Here is an 11,560-nt window from a genome sequence, read left to right as displayed (position 1 = left end):
TCCTTGCCCGCCCCTGGGGTTGCTTGGGGAGCTCTCCGTGCGGGTGTGTAAGCCGAGGGCCCGGCTGTGGTCCCGCCCAGCTGGAGGGAGCCTCCTGTCCCTTTGGAGCAGAGGGAAAAGACCCGGCAGTTGGGTTTCTGGCAGCTGCCTCCTGCCAAGGATTTGCAGCGGGACGGTTTTCCCAGACGGTTGAATGAGTAGGGGAGAGCTAAGTAGACAAGGAATTGGTTGTTGAATAGCCCGGAAGCATGTTTTTTTTTTTTTTCTTCTTTGTAATCCTGCTTGGGAGGATGGGAACTTTTCTCTTCCCTGATAGAAGTACAGTTGCTGCCAAGGGAAACATACCTGAGAACCAATACTGACCTAGTCTTCCCTGTGCCTCCTTTCCTCTTCCCTGCCTCCTACACAGCTCCCTCATCCCAGCACCTCGGTGCTGTCTCACCTGAGGGTTTAGAGCTGCCTCCCGGACCTCCCAGGACAAGTCCAGGTGCTCAGGAGTCTGACGCTTCCCCACCAGCTCCCAAGAGAATGTTTACCACCTCTGGACTTCCTGGGGTCTCATCTGAGGAACCAGGCACATGCAAATTTCCACTCAAGCGTGAGCTCGTCATTCCACTGGTTCGCATGGACCTTAAACGCCACCCTGAGCTCATGGTTCCACTGGTGCCTGTAGACCATCCGAGAACTTCCGTGGCCCTTCCGCAGAAGCGCAGCTGCACATCTTCAGAGCAGCACACCCCAGCCTACAGCCCATCAGGTAGGGAGACAGTTTGTACCCTTGCTATTCAAACAGGTCCTGGAAAGTGACCATTTGAAGTCTTTTTGCACAGTGCTCTGTCGTGGGAAGATCTCAAGAGAGAATCAGGTAGAAAGTGTCAAGTGTATGGGGAAGCAGGACCATGAAAACAAAACCAGTCTCTGTCTGCTTTTCCTGTCCTTCCTCCAGATTTGGAGGGTGTTCTGGCCATTTTCCAGACAGCCTCTCTGTAGGGATGAAAGGGAGAGGCAGAAAACATTGGTCCACAACCGGTCAGTGTCAGGTGCACCCCCATCTCTCTTGGAATGAAGCCCAACTAGGATGCTGACAGGATATTGCAGAGTTTGCAGATTGTCTCTCCTGCAAAGAAGGCTATTAAATTTCAGTGAGCTCTGTGTGTCCCCAGAACTGCTGCAGCTGCAGAATACAGCCTCACCCACAAGGTTGCTTTTTACAATACAATCAGATTTGAATTTTAGCATGTGTGTCTGCAGATCTGAGCTCTTCCTGGGTGAATCCACTTTCTGTGGTCTGTTGGGATGAGAAACTCAGAAGCAGCCACATCCAAAAGCTGCTGGGGAGATAGAAAAGGCTGAGATTACAAAGTCTTTGTGTGTAGATCAGTTTTACAATCCATCCTTTAATATACATACCCATCAGTTAGAGGAAACACTGTTTGAGAGGAAGAAATCAGTCTTCCAATCCCCTGGGAAGTCAGAGTACATCTCTGGAATTGAGTTTCTGTGTGCTTCCTGTGATGTTTGCTGCAAGGCAGCAATAGAGCTCTGTGTCCCAAAGCCACATTCTGGAGCCTGACCAATGTGTTTGGATTCCTGCAGCCACGCCAGGCAGTTCAGCCCCCAGTGCTCCAGCTGGCAGTGCTGCTTGTGCAGCATGGACGGCCTCCAGCTGGGCTTGGAATAGTCCTGGGGAAGAGGAATTGCCACCCCTGGATCTAGACCTTGTTCTTGAGACACTGGAGGAGATGCTGTCACCATCCCTGCCTGAAAGGTCTCCCTTTGCTCAGGTAACTCCATTGGGTGGGAGTGAAAGGGGCTGGGCTGAGAGCTGTGGATGTTGTTGCATGGCTGAGAAGCAAAGGCTTCTTGGATTAAGCTTTGAATGGACGAGGAAGGATTTGCTTGGTCAAGCAAGATTTCCAAAAGAAGAGGGAATGAAAAGTCTCCCCCCTTAGGGAGGATGAGAGGTTTGAGCCGGTGGTGGCCAGGTTTGGGTGCTCCTTTTGCTGGGGAGAATCCCTGGTGCAGGGGCCTTTGTGGTGATGCTCTGTAGGTTCTAAGAGGCTCTGTGTGATGGGAAAGAAGAGAAGAGTGTGGGGAGAATTGCCACTGAAGGCAAAGTGTCCCATGCAGGGAGGGGCATGCGAGAGGTGCCTCTGTTAGAGCAGCAGACGTGGGCTCTGCCTGTTTTGGGTGGGAAGGCCAAGGCAAAGCAAGGGCTGGGCTGCAGCTGCTGCTGCTGCTGTGTGAGCCGTGCCGAGCGTGCAGGCGCTGCCAGAGCCCTGTTTGGGGATGGGCTGGAGCTGCAGCTTTCTGCTCCTCTCAGTAGCCTGGTGCCTCCATTCCTGTTTCTATCTGGCAAATCCTCAGCTGGGCAAACTTGCCAGCCTTGCTCTCCGTTTTCCAGAGCTCAGGCACCTTCCTCTTGGGCATCTCTGTGGGAAGAGATGTGTGTTCCCATCCAGACCCTGCAAAGCTGCAGCCTGGATGAGAGTGTTCTGCTGTTCTGCTCAGGGCTGTGGAGGGAGGAGCACATCCCTGTGCCAGGAGCTGGCAGAACTCCTTCCTTAGTGCCCACTTCATGTGTTCAGTGTGAGCCCCACATTCAACTTTGTCGGCTTTGGCAGCTTTTGGACTGTGTTTGAGAAGTCAGTCTTCTCCACTGTTGAAGGCCTTTGGGGCCCAGACTTCTTTGTTAGGAACAAGGGATGGAAGTGTGTGAGCAGTGGAGCTTTAAGGGGGCAGAAGTGTTGGTTTTGAGGCCCCATGACTTGTGTGATTGGTGAGCAGGACAATGGTGATGCTGGACATGAACGGGTTAAGGACTCCTTTAAGCCCAGGGGCTTCTTCTGTGTGGAAGAGCAATTCAGTCAGGGACCATGAGTCCTTGTGTTTGACAGATTCCCTCTTTGGATTAGGAATCCCCTTCCTGTTAACTCTTGCCTCTTCCCAGATGTGCCTGGACTTTTCAGTTCCTGTGTTGGCACAGGCCTTTTTGCATATTATTATACAACTTTGCCAAAGAATTTCTCTGTTTTGTTTAATATGCACACCCACTGCCTGCTGCAGATTTATTAGCCAGAAAGGGCAGAGTCAAGGTGGTGAGTGGGATTTTTTGGGATCCCCAGTATCTCATTGCCAAGTGTGATGACCTTTCGTCTTCTGTAAACTCAGACACAGCAGTTTTCAAAAGCATTTTCTTCTTCAAGAGAAGAAAATGTGGCAGGCTCTGATCTATTGTGTCCCTGCAGAAAACAGTGAGTGATATTTGGGTTTCTTTCTTTCTGGTTTTCAGGACAATCGTAGTGTTGCCCCTGAGTCTTCAGGAGGGGAGGCCGGGAACAGGGCTGCAGCAGAGGGAGCTTTGCCTGGCGCCATGAGCTGCAGAAAGAGGTCCCTGGAGCCCAAGGAGCCTGGTAAGGAGAGAGCCCACACTGCTTTAGAGAGCTCTGAGGCAGCTGCTCTGAGCCTGCCTCTGGCAGGAAGGGAGATGAGAAGAGTTGAGCTCTTGTCTGCAGGGTTGGTGCTTCCTGGTGCCTTTAGGTCAAATCCTGCCCTGGCACAGCCTCCCCGAGCCCTGCCCTCCACGCTTCTCCAGAGGCACTGACACCGAGTGCTGTGCTGTGGCCAGAGAGCCATGAATAACCCTGACCCTGTGGGAGTTGTGTCACCAACCCAGGTGTCCCAGTTTGGAGCTGAAGTCTGTGGATGAGTTTGCTGCAGGGTGACAGTGCTCTGGAGGCAACACTGAGTGACTCCTGAAGCAAGAGAGCAAAACCCCAGCAAAAAGTCAATGTAGAAGTCTGAGCTTTTTGTCTCAGAACATTAAATCAATGTATGACCAATCTGCTGGTAGGCCTAGTGAGACACATTAAAAATACAAGCAGCAGAAGCTCTGAGGCCAAGCAAATGATAAAACACAAGGATTTATGATTTGGAAAGGAAAAACTTAACTTACCCCAAATTAGCAAGAACTAATAGGAGAGAGAGAGCACCTTGGATCTGCGTTCTTGAGCAAGGCTGGTGCAGCCTGCAGGCCTCATGGGGAGATCTTTCCCTCCCAGTTCTTCCTGCCAGAGCTGATGGTCGAGTTGAAGCCGCTGTTGCTCACTGCAGAGGGCAGTTTGTAGGTCCCAGGTAATGGAGCTGGTTCGTAACTCAGCTCACAGCACCCTTCAGCTTCAGCCATTTCAGTGAGGACTGAGGTGTCTGTGTCAGCACAGAGGAGGAACAAGGCTGGGCTTCTGTGTGGGAGCTGGGACTGTCTGTGCTTCAAGCTCTCGTGGGTGCTGAGACTTTATCGGGAGACTTCAAACCTTCAGAGGTTTTGAAAACTTGGAATGCTCCCTGTTCTTTAAAGAGCAGGCTTCAAATTCCCAAGGGAGAGTCTGCCTTTCAGGTCACCTTCTACAGTCTTTGATAGAAAGGCAATTACTTCCAAAAGGAGAGATGCCTGAAGGCCAATATTGACTCAGTGTTCCTTTTGCTTCCCAGATATCCATCTGATCTACCTCTCCAGGAGGGCTGCCTTGCGTGGGAGGAAGGGACCGTGGGAGAGCCTGTGACCATCGGGCAGGTGGAATCCCTCTGTTTATAGATAGATTTATAGATGTCTATAGTTATATTTATATATCCATATAGTTAGTTATAGTATTTACACTATACTTATTAGTTACATATAGTATTTATAGATTTATAGAGTTGTGTTTATAGGTGCATATATTTATAGATCTGTGTAGTTAAATTTATATATATAGTTATAGATGTGATGTAATTATACATATGCAGTTACAGTTATAGATTTGCAGAGTTATATTTATATATGTGTAGAGAAAAATTTATATATATATCTAAGTTATATTTATAAATGTACGCAGTTATATAGTTAGAAGTATTTGGATGTTTAGATACATAGATTGATGTTTATATAGGCCTAGGCTGCATTCTAAGCTCTTTCTGCCCTCAGCCACCTTTTTAATCTCTTGTTTTCCCCCTGTGCCCCCTCTGTCCCCTCTTCCTGTGCTGGCTCCGAGCTGGCGGCCGGGCCGGGCGCAGCAGCAGCTGCAGCCCCGGTGTCCCTGGAGCGGTGGGAGCTGCCGGCGGCCGCAGGCACTGTGCCCTGAGGAGCTGCTGGAGGGCGGTGAGCCAGAGGGGGCTGAGGGCGCTGAGGAGGCAGCGACACTGAAAGGACGGTGACCTTGAGGTGCTGGTGGGACTGGGGGGTTTGAGGGAGCAGAGGGCGAAGTGGCACTGAGGTAACAGGGAAGTGGCACAGGCTGAGGGGGGTGGCAGGTCTAAGGGGACAGGATGGATCTGAAGGGACTGAGGGGCATGAGAGGACTGTGGGGGTCTGAAGAAACTGAAGGCGGCTGTGCGTTTGCCGAGGGCATGGCAGGGCTGAGGGGATGGAGGGGGCCAGCAGGGAGCACAGAGGGATCTGGGACTGTGGCTCTGCCAAGCCATGGAACCAAGTCCAGAGTCTCCACTTTTGCCACAGCTGCCCTGAAGTCCTTGAGAACATCCAGAGACTGATGAGAACCAGCAGGGAGAAGCTGAAGGCCGCCAGCAAGAGCAGCGAATATGAACCTGCTGCTGCCACCCGAGAGCCTGGGTGAGGCCCCAGGGCCGCTGAGGCAGGGTGGGCGTGAGGCTGGCGTGGGCTTTGGCCGCGGGCACTGGCCGGCTGGGCAGGAGCGGGCCCTGCCCGTGCTGGGGCCGCTCAGCGCGGCTGCCCCGGGCGGCACAGGGGCTGTCCTTGGGCAAGGCAGCTGTGCCGGCAGGGCCCGGGAGCGGTGCCGGCTGTGCCGCGCTGCCGGGGGCTGCGGGACGGTCCCGCCGGGGCTGCGCTCGCCACAGCCTGGCCCGCTGGGCCTGGTTTTTCTTTCTAAGCCTCCTGGGGAGGCTCTGAGATTTCTCTTCCCTGATGGAAGTGCAGCTGCTGCCAAGGGAAACGTCCCGATCCTGACTCAGTGTTCCCTTTGCTTCCCAGGTGTCCCATCTGCTGTCCCTGTCCAGGAGAGCTGCGCTGCACAGGAGGAAGAGACCGAGGGAGAGGCTTTGAAAATGGGGCGGCTGGAATCCCTCTGCTTGTATTTCTGTTTAAAGATGTATGGACTTGCTCATAAGATAGTGATAATTACATGGATATTTATATGTAGGTTGCTATTTGTATAGGTATATTTCTATATGTATGTTGTTATATTTATGGATGTATGCTGTATATATATATGTTTGTAATTATATATATGTGTATCTATCTATCTAAGTATATGTGTATGTTGTTATGTCTGTGTTCTGTTTCCTATGTATACTGTTTTCTAGGTATCTATTTCTATTGATGTAGTTCTAGGCATATGGCTACTTAAATAGGTATAGTGGTATTTGGTTAGGTATATATGTCTATTTTTATATTTTTATATGTATATTGATCTATTTCTATGTATAACTATCTTTACATATGTGTTGAGATGTACAGCTATATATTGGTATTGATTCGTTGTATGGATATGGAGATTTGTATGGTTGCCTAGAGATAGGTTTGTTGTATGTATGTATTTCTAGATATAGTATGTAATATCTAATATTTCATCTATATCTGTATCTTGTGGTGGTTATAAATGTCTTTATTTCTATTTAAATATGTGTAAAGTTGTACAGTTGTAGAATGCTGTTTATTGAGTTCTTGGCATAGGGCTATTTAGAGAAGGATAGTGATATTTTTGTACTGATATATGGGCTGTACGGTTGTAGTAGTATGCAATAAATTAAGTTGTTAACCTTCAGTTGATCTTTGTGTATAGTGAGTTGTTGTAGAGGTTGGCAATAAATTAATTTTTGTTAACGGAAGTGGGTATTTGTATAGTTTTACATTGCATTGTTGTAGAAGTCTAATAAATTACTTTTTTGAACTTAAAGTTAGATCTGTATAGTTATATATTGTCAGCGCGGGTGTAGCAATTTGTAATAAATGACATTTGTCAACTGAGATGAGTGTCCTGTGATTTGTGCTCTCCAAAGCAAGGGGCAGATGTAGACGTGAGGACGCTGGAGGATTTTGGCCATGAAAATCCCCAGCCGTGCCCAGCAGATCCCCCCAGCTGCAGCCAGGCTGGGCAAGGGAACGGCACATTTGGGCTGGCAGCAGAGCCACACGTTGGCTACAGACTCGCTGCAGAGGCCTGCTGAGAAAGCGGGGCTCCCCTGAGCGTAGAACTGCAGCCAGGAGCCACCCGGGGAGGAGAAATCGTGCCCAATGAAAACAAGAAAGAAAATGTGGCAAAACAGATGTGATGATACTGTGGGAGCTTGATTAGATGCCCTAAATCACCACTGTCTAGGCATGTATTCAGCAACAATAATGTGTATAAAATCCCTTCCAGGAAAGATAGGATTGCACTTTCCCCTTCATTTACCTTGCTGTTTAAGTGGAAGATGTCCTTGTTACTGAGAATTTTTGCCCTTCAGCACCTCCCTCCCTCCCTCCCATTAAATAAAAGATTATGTACTGCAACGTGTCACCATAAATGAAAACAGCCCTGGCCTCGTGACAGTGTTTGCAAAGTCTTCCCTCCTCCTGCCCCTTCCTGTCCAAACTCTACCTGAGGTGAGTGAGGGCTCCAGGAATTCAGCAGGGTGCAGTACCACCACAGGTGGGAAGGTTTTGCAAAGCTTCCTAAGTATCAGGAAACTCTGGCTTTGCCAGTCTTCCCCTGGAGTATTGTTCTGCTCGTGAATGATCTGGGAGGACGCTGTGCCTCCAGCTCACTCAAGTAAAGTTTGTTTTCTTCATGGCTTGAATAGAGGAAAATGAAAATTGTAATTTTTAAAGTGAAATTTGGGCTTTGGTGCAGCTGAGTTTGCTTCATGATTTGCTGTGGAAAGTAGGGTAAAAGCTTTAAATTCCCAACAGAAGCTGACACCTGGCCCACACAGAGAGTTGAATGAGGCCCAGGTGTGCTTGCTGCACACTGGTCCAAGGGAGAAGTTGGAAAAAAATGCCCTTGTATTGCAGATGAGCCTCTGTGTACTGTTGTCGGAAGGGCTGTTGGTGGTAAAACGTGGTAATCCAGCCAGAAACTGTGGATATGTGAGCTCTAACAGCAACCTGCTTCTCCAGAGCAAGGGACAGGGCCAGCCCCAAAGCCTGAAAGGTGTTCTGGGTACTGGCGGAGGTACTGGAAGGCCAGGCTGTCCTTGTGCAGGGATGGCCTTCAAAGGGGCCTTCACACCTTGTGCTGCTGGCAAAGGGCAGCTGGTGGCCTTCCAGAGAAGGCTGCTTTTGTCCAGTTCTTTGAAGTGTTCCAGCCAGCATCAATTCCTGCTGCTCACACCAGCCCCTTTCCAAGCAGGAGGAACTCTGTGTAGGCAGCCTGACAGCGTAGTGGCAGGAGAATAAAATACTCAGCTGAGTGTTATCAGCTCTCTGTCAGAAGCTGCATCCGCAGTGCCTTATCTCTTCCAGTTGTCTCAGACGTGGAGGAAGTAGCGGTAAATCACTGATCCTGGAAAGGAAAGCGGAAGGAACAAAGGCAGTAGCTGGTCCCTGGGGCCTTGGGAGCAGTGAGAGCCATCCAAAATAGGACCATTGCTGGGTTGTGGAGATGAGAGTGACCAACCCAGCAATCCTCTGCATGAGACTGGAGCCATCTGTGAATAGGAGCATGGAAATCTGACCTTGAAAAACAGAAAAGGTGTCCTTGGGTATTTGCCAAAGCTTGGATGTGGTCTGAGCCACCTGGGCTAGTGGAATGTGTCCCTGCCCATGGCAGAGGGGCTGGATCTAGAGTGTCTTTAAGGTCCCTTCCAACTCAAGCCCTTCTCGGAGTCTGTGAATTATAAACCCATAATGACAAAGAGAACACAACAAATCTGGGTTCCCTGCTACGTTATTGGAGGTTGCTGTAGGCACTTGTGTCACCTGGAGACTGGTTTGTATTTGGAGAGATTTTCATGGTCCTACAGTATCTATGTGTGACTTTCCCGGTTCAGAGTGACACCAGATACCAGAACAGGCTATGTGCAAGCACAGAATTGGTTAAGCTGCCTGTGAACCTGATGGGAGAAGCGTGTTTGTGTTATTGCAGTGTTTACCCTGTACAGGTGATATTTGGTTTTCATTCTGAACATGCAATGTTCATGCACAATGCTTATATATGCATAAATACTGGCTTTAAATCCCAATTCCCTCTTCACACAAGGATGTGCAATCCATCAGAAATATTTAACAAGGAGCCATATTAGCTTTGGGCTTGATGGTATGGCTTGTTCAAAGTGTATGATGAGCCCTAACAAATACCACTCTTGTTAATTTGGGTTTATCCTTGATCAACCCTCTTGCACAGAAATCACTTACTTACAGCAGAGACTAAATGAAATTCCTTAATACAGATGAGAATTGTGCAATCCAGGCAGATTAAAGGGGGAGTGTTCTGTCACTGTGAAAAGGCAATCTAGATAACCTGTTTGCTGTACTTCCTGGAGAAGGCTTTGCACTTAAGAATGCAAAGGGAAAACCCATTTCTCTTTAAGACGTATCTTGAAAGAGCTTTTTGTATGACCAGAAGCAGCTACACTGATATTGACCTGCACAATTCTAAAGGCACAACAACCACTTACATAACTTAACCTGGCCATGATTTGTAGCTGCAATTGCAAAATCTCAGAAAATATGTTTCTATAGTGTAAACAATGAAGGAGAGCAGAAATACCAACATTTCTCATTAGCCTTTTGGGTTGGAAAGACCATTGAATGTATGCTCCCTTAGCTGTCAGCCTAAACTCTGCTGTGCAAACCTTAGGTCTATGTTGGACCTTATGTACTTCTTTAGCATCAGCTTAGGTGCAAACCTGGTATAAAACCCTCCAGGCATCACGCTGATTTAGAGTGACAGAACTTCACTCTTCCAGCGCCGAATTTACTTTACTTGACTTGCTCCTTCAAGTCATTTCCACGCCTCGCTCTCTGGATGTGGTAGGATTTTACACCTGTCCTGCTAGACAAAAGAGAAGCAAATTTGTTTCTATCATACAACCATCTCTTTGCAGCTTATCAAAAGCAAAAACACAGGCGCACTCAGAGCCCCTGTCAGCTCTGCTCCTCACTGCTCTGCCTGAAGAGGCCAAAGAACAACCTGGCAACCAAGGCACCAAAGTCCCTGACTTCAAGCAGCACCTCCCCGTCCCCAGTGTGTCTCTGAAATACTCCCAGCTCGGCCCACCCAAGAAGCTCATGTGGACAAACCACCCCAAAGCCCTTGTGTGCTCACATCAACAGCTTTTGTGCCAGCAGCTACTTGGCCAGCCTGTGCAGTGGGACACGGCTCTCCAGGCCACCGTGTCCCCCACGTGTCTGGCAAGGCTGAGAGCGGTGTCTTTGGAGCGCTCCCTCCTCTGGCGACAGGGGAGCCTTCATGATTCACGTTTGCCCCTCTTGGAATCCCAGCAAGCTGGGGCCTAAACATGACAGCTCAAAGGCCGTGTTCCAGCTCTCACTGGCTGGGGGGAATCGCTAGGTCCTGCCAGGACTCCAGCACTCAGCATCCTCGGCCACCACCAGCAAGTGCTGGCCGCTCAGAAACTTGCAGCTCTGATTTCCTCTAAACACAGCCCCAACCACAACTGGCACTTACCGGCTCAGGACGTTCAGGTTCACGTCTGATGGCAGCTGGAGATTTCCGGACATTTTTCACCCATTTGGCCTCTTCTCCAGGAGCAGAGGGAGCCAGAGGAGAGCCTGAGGTTGGTTCTGGGCTCTGTGAACAGGCAGGAGTGTGAGGGACAGGCAGTTACCTGTCATTTCTAACCTTATCTCTATTCAGCTCTACAACCAGCTCTACAACCAGCTCTACTAAGGAGAAATCATAACCTTGCATAGCAATGGGATTCCAAGTGCCTCACACTAAAGTAAAATGGGCTAATTCAACAGTACTGCATATTGCTCTGAATTAGATATTGCAGCCTGGCTACTCTCAGCAAGCAACGTTCTCTCTGCAAAGCTGGGCTTTTAGTTCTGCGACAGCTCTGAAATGCAAAAGCAGCTATTACACAGCGATGCCTTTGCTATTGTTGCTGCAGACATGAGCATGGATTTTCTTTCTGCCCACCCAGCTCAGCCTCCTTACTCTACTGCCACAGGCCAAGCTCACAGCTTGCTCCACAGTTCTTAAACACCAGGAACATCAAAGGTTCCTTTCACTCACCTCAGGATCAGCACCGACGAATACATGGATCAAGTGACCTGCAGTGGGAAGGGAAAATGAACCAGATGCTGTGAAAAAACTGCCTGTGCTGGTGAATCCCGCAGAACAAGTCCACCCAAACAGAGAGTGTTTTCTTTTCACAACAGCCCTCCAGCAGACACAGTTCTTCCACACATCCAGCAAGAGAGCAGGACAATATTCTTGGTTGTGCCTAGGCTTTGGCCTCTTTTGCCAGTAAATGAATACAAACTTGATCACGAAAATGCAAATTGTTCTTTAACACCCAATATTTCTCTTCTGACCAACAGCTAAAGCTGCCTTTTTTATCCTCTCCTTCAGGTTCTTATTTTTAAAAAATAAGTTGC

General features: G+C 49.0%; 1 long non-coding RNA gene across 2 annotated transcripts; it reads left to right on the top strand.

Annotated features, from left to right (window-relative positions):
• Nucleotides 1-3,294: 3,294 nt before the first annotated feature.
• On the top strand, nt 3,295-6,982 carry LOC138102615 (uncharacterized). Of its 2 annotated transcripts, XR_011147456.1 has the most exons (4): nt 3,295-3,413; nt 4,492-5,200; nt 5,495-5,608; nt 5,987-6,982. It is a non-coding gene; the product is annotated as an uncharacterized lncRNA (long non-coding RNA). The 2 variants fall into 2 exon arrangements; XR_011147455.1 differs by having other exon boundaries at nt 4,492-5,608.
• The last annotated feature ends 4,578 nt before the right edge of the window (nt 6,983-11,560 follow it).

Source organism: Aphelocoma coerulescens, unplaced genomic scaffold (assembly GCF_041296385.1).
Source record: "Aphelocoma coerulescens isolate FSJ_1873_10779 unplaced genomic scaffold, UR_Acoe_1.0 HiC_scaffold_94, whole genome shotgun sequence".
Lineage (NCBI taxonomy): Eukaryota > Metazoa > Chordata > Aves > Passeriformes > Corvidae > Aphelocoma > Aphelocoma coerulescens.
The sequence above is the reverse complement of the archived record's forward strand: the minus strand, read 5'-3'. Positions and strand labels throughout refer to the sequence as shown.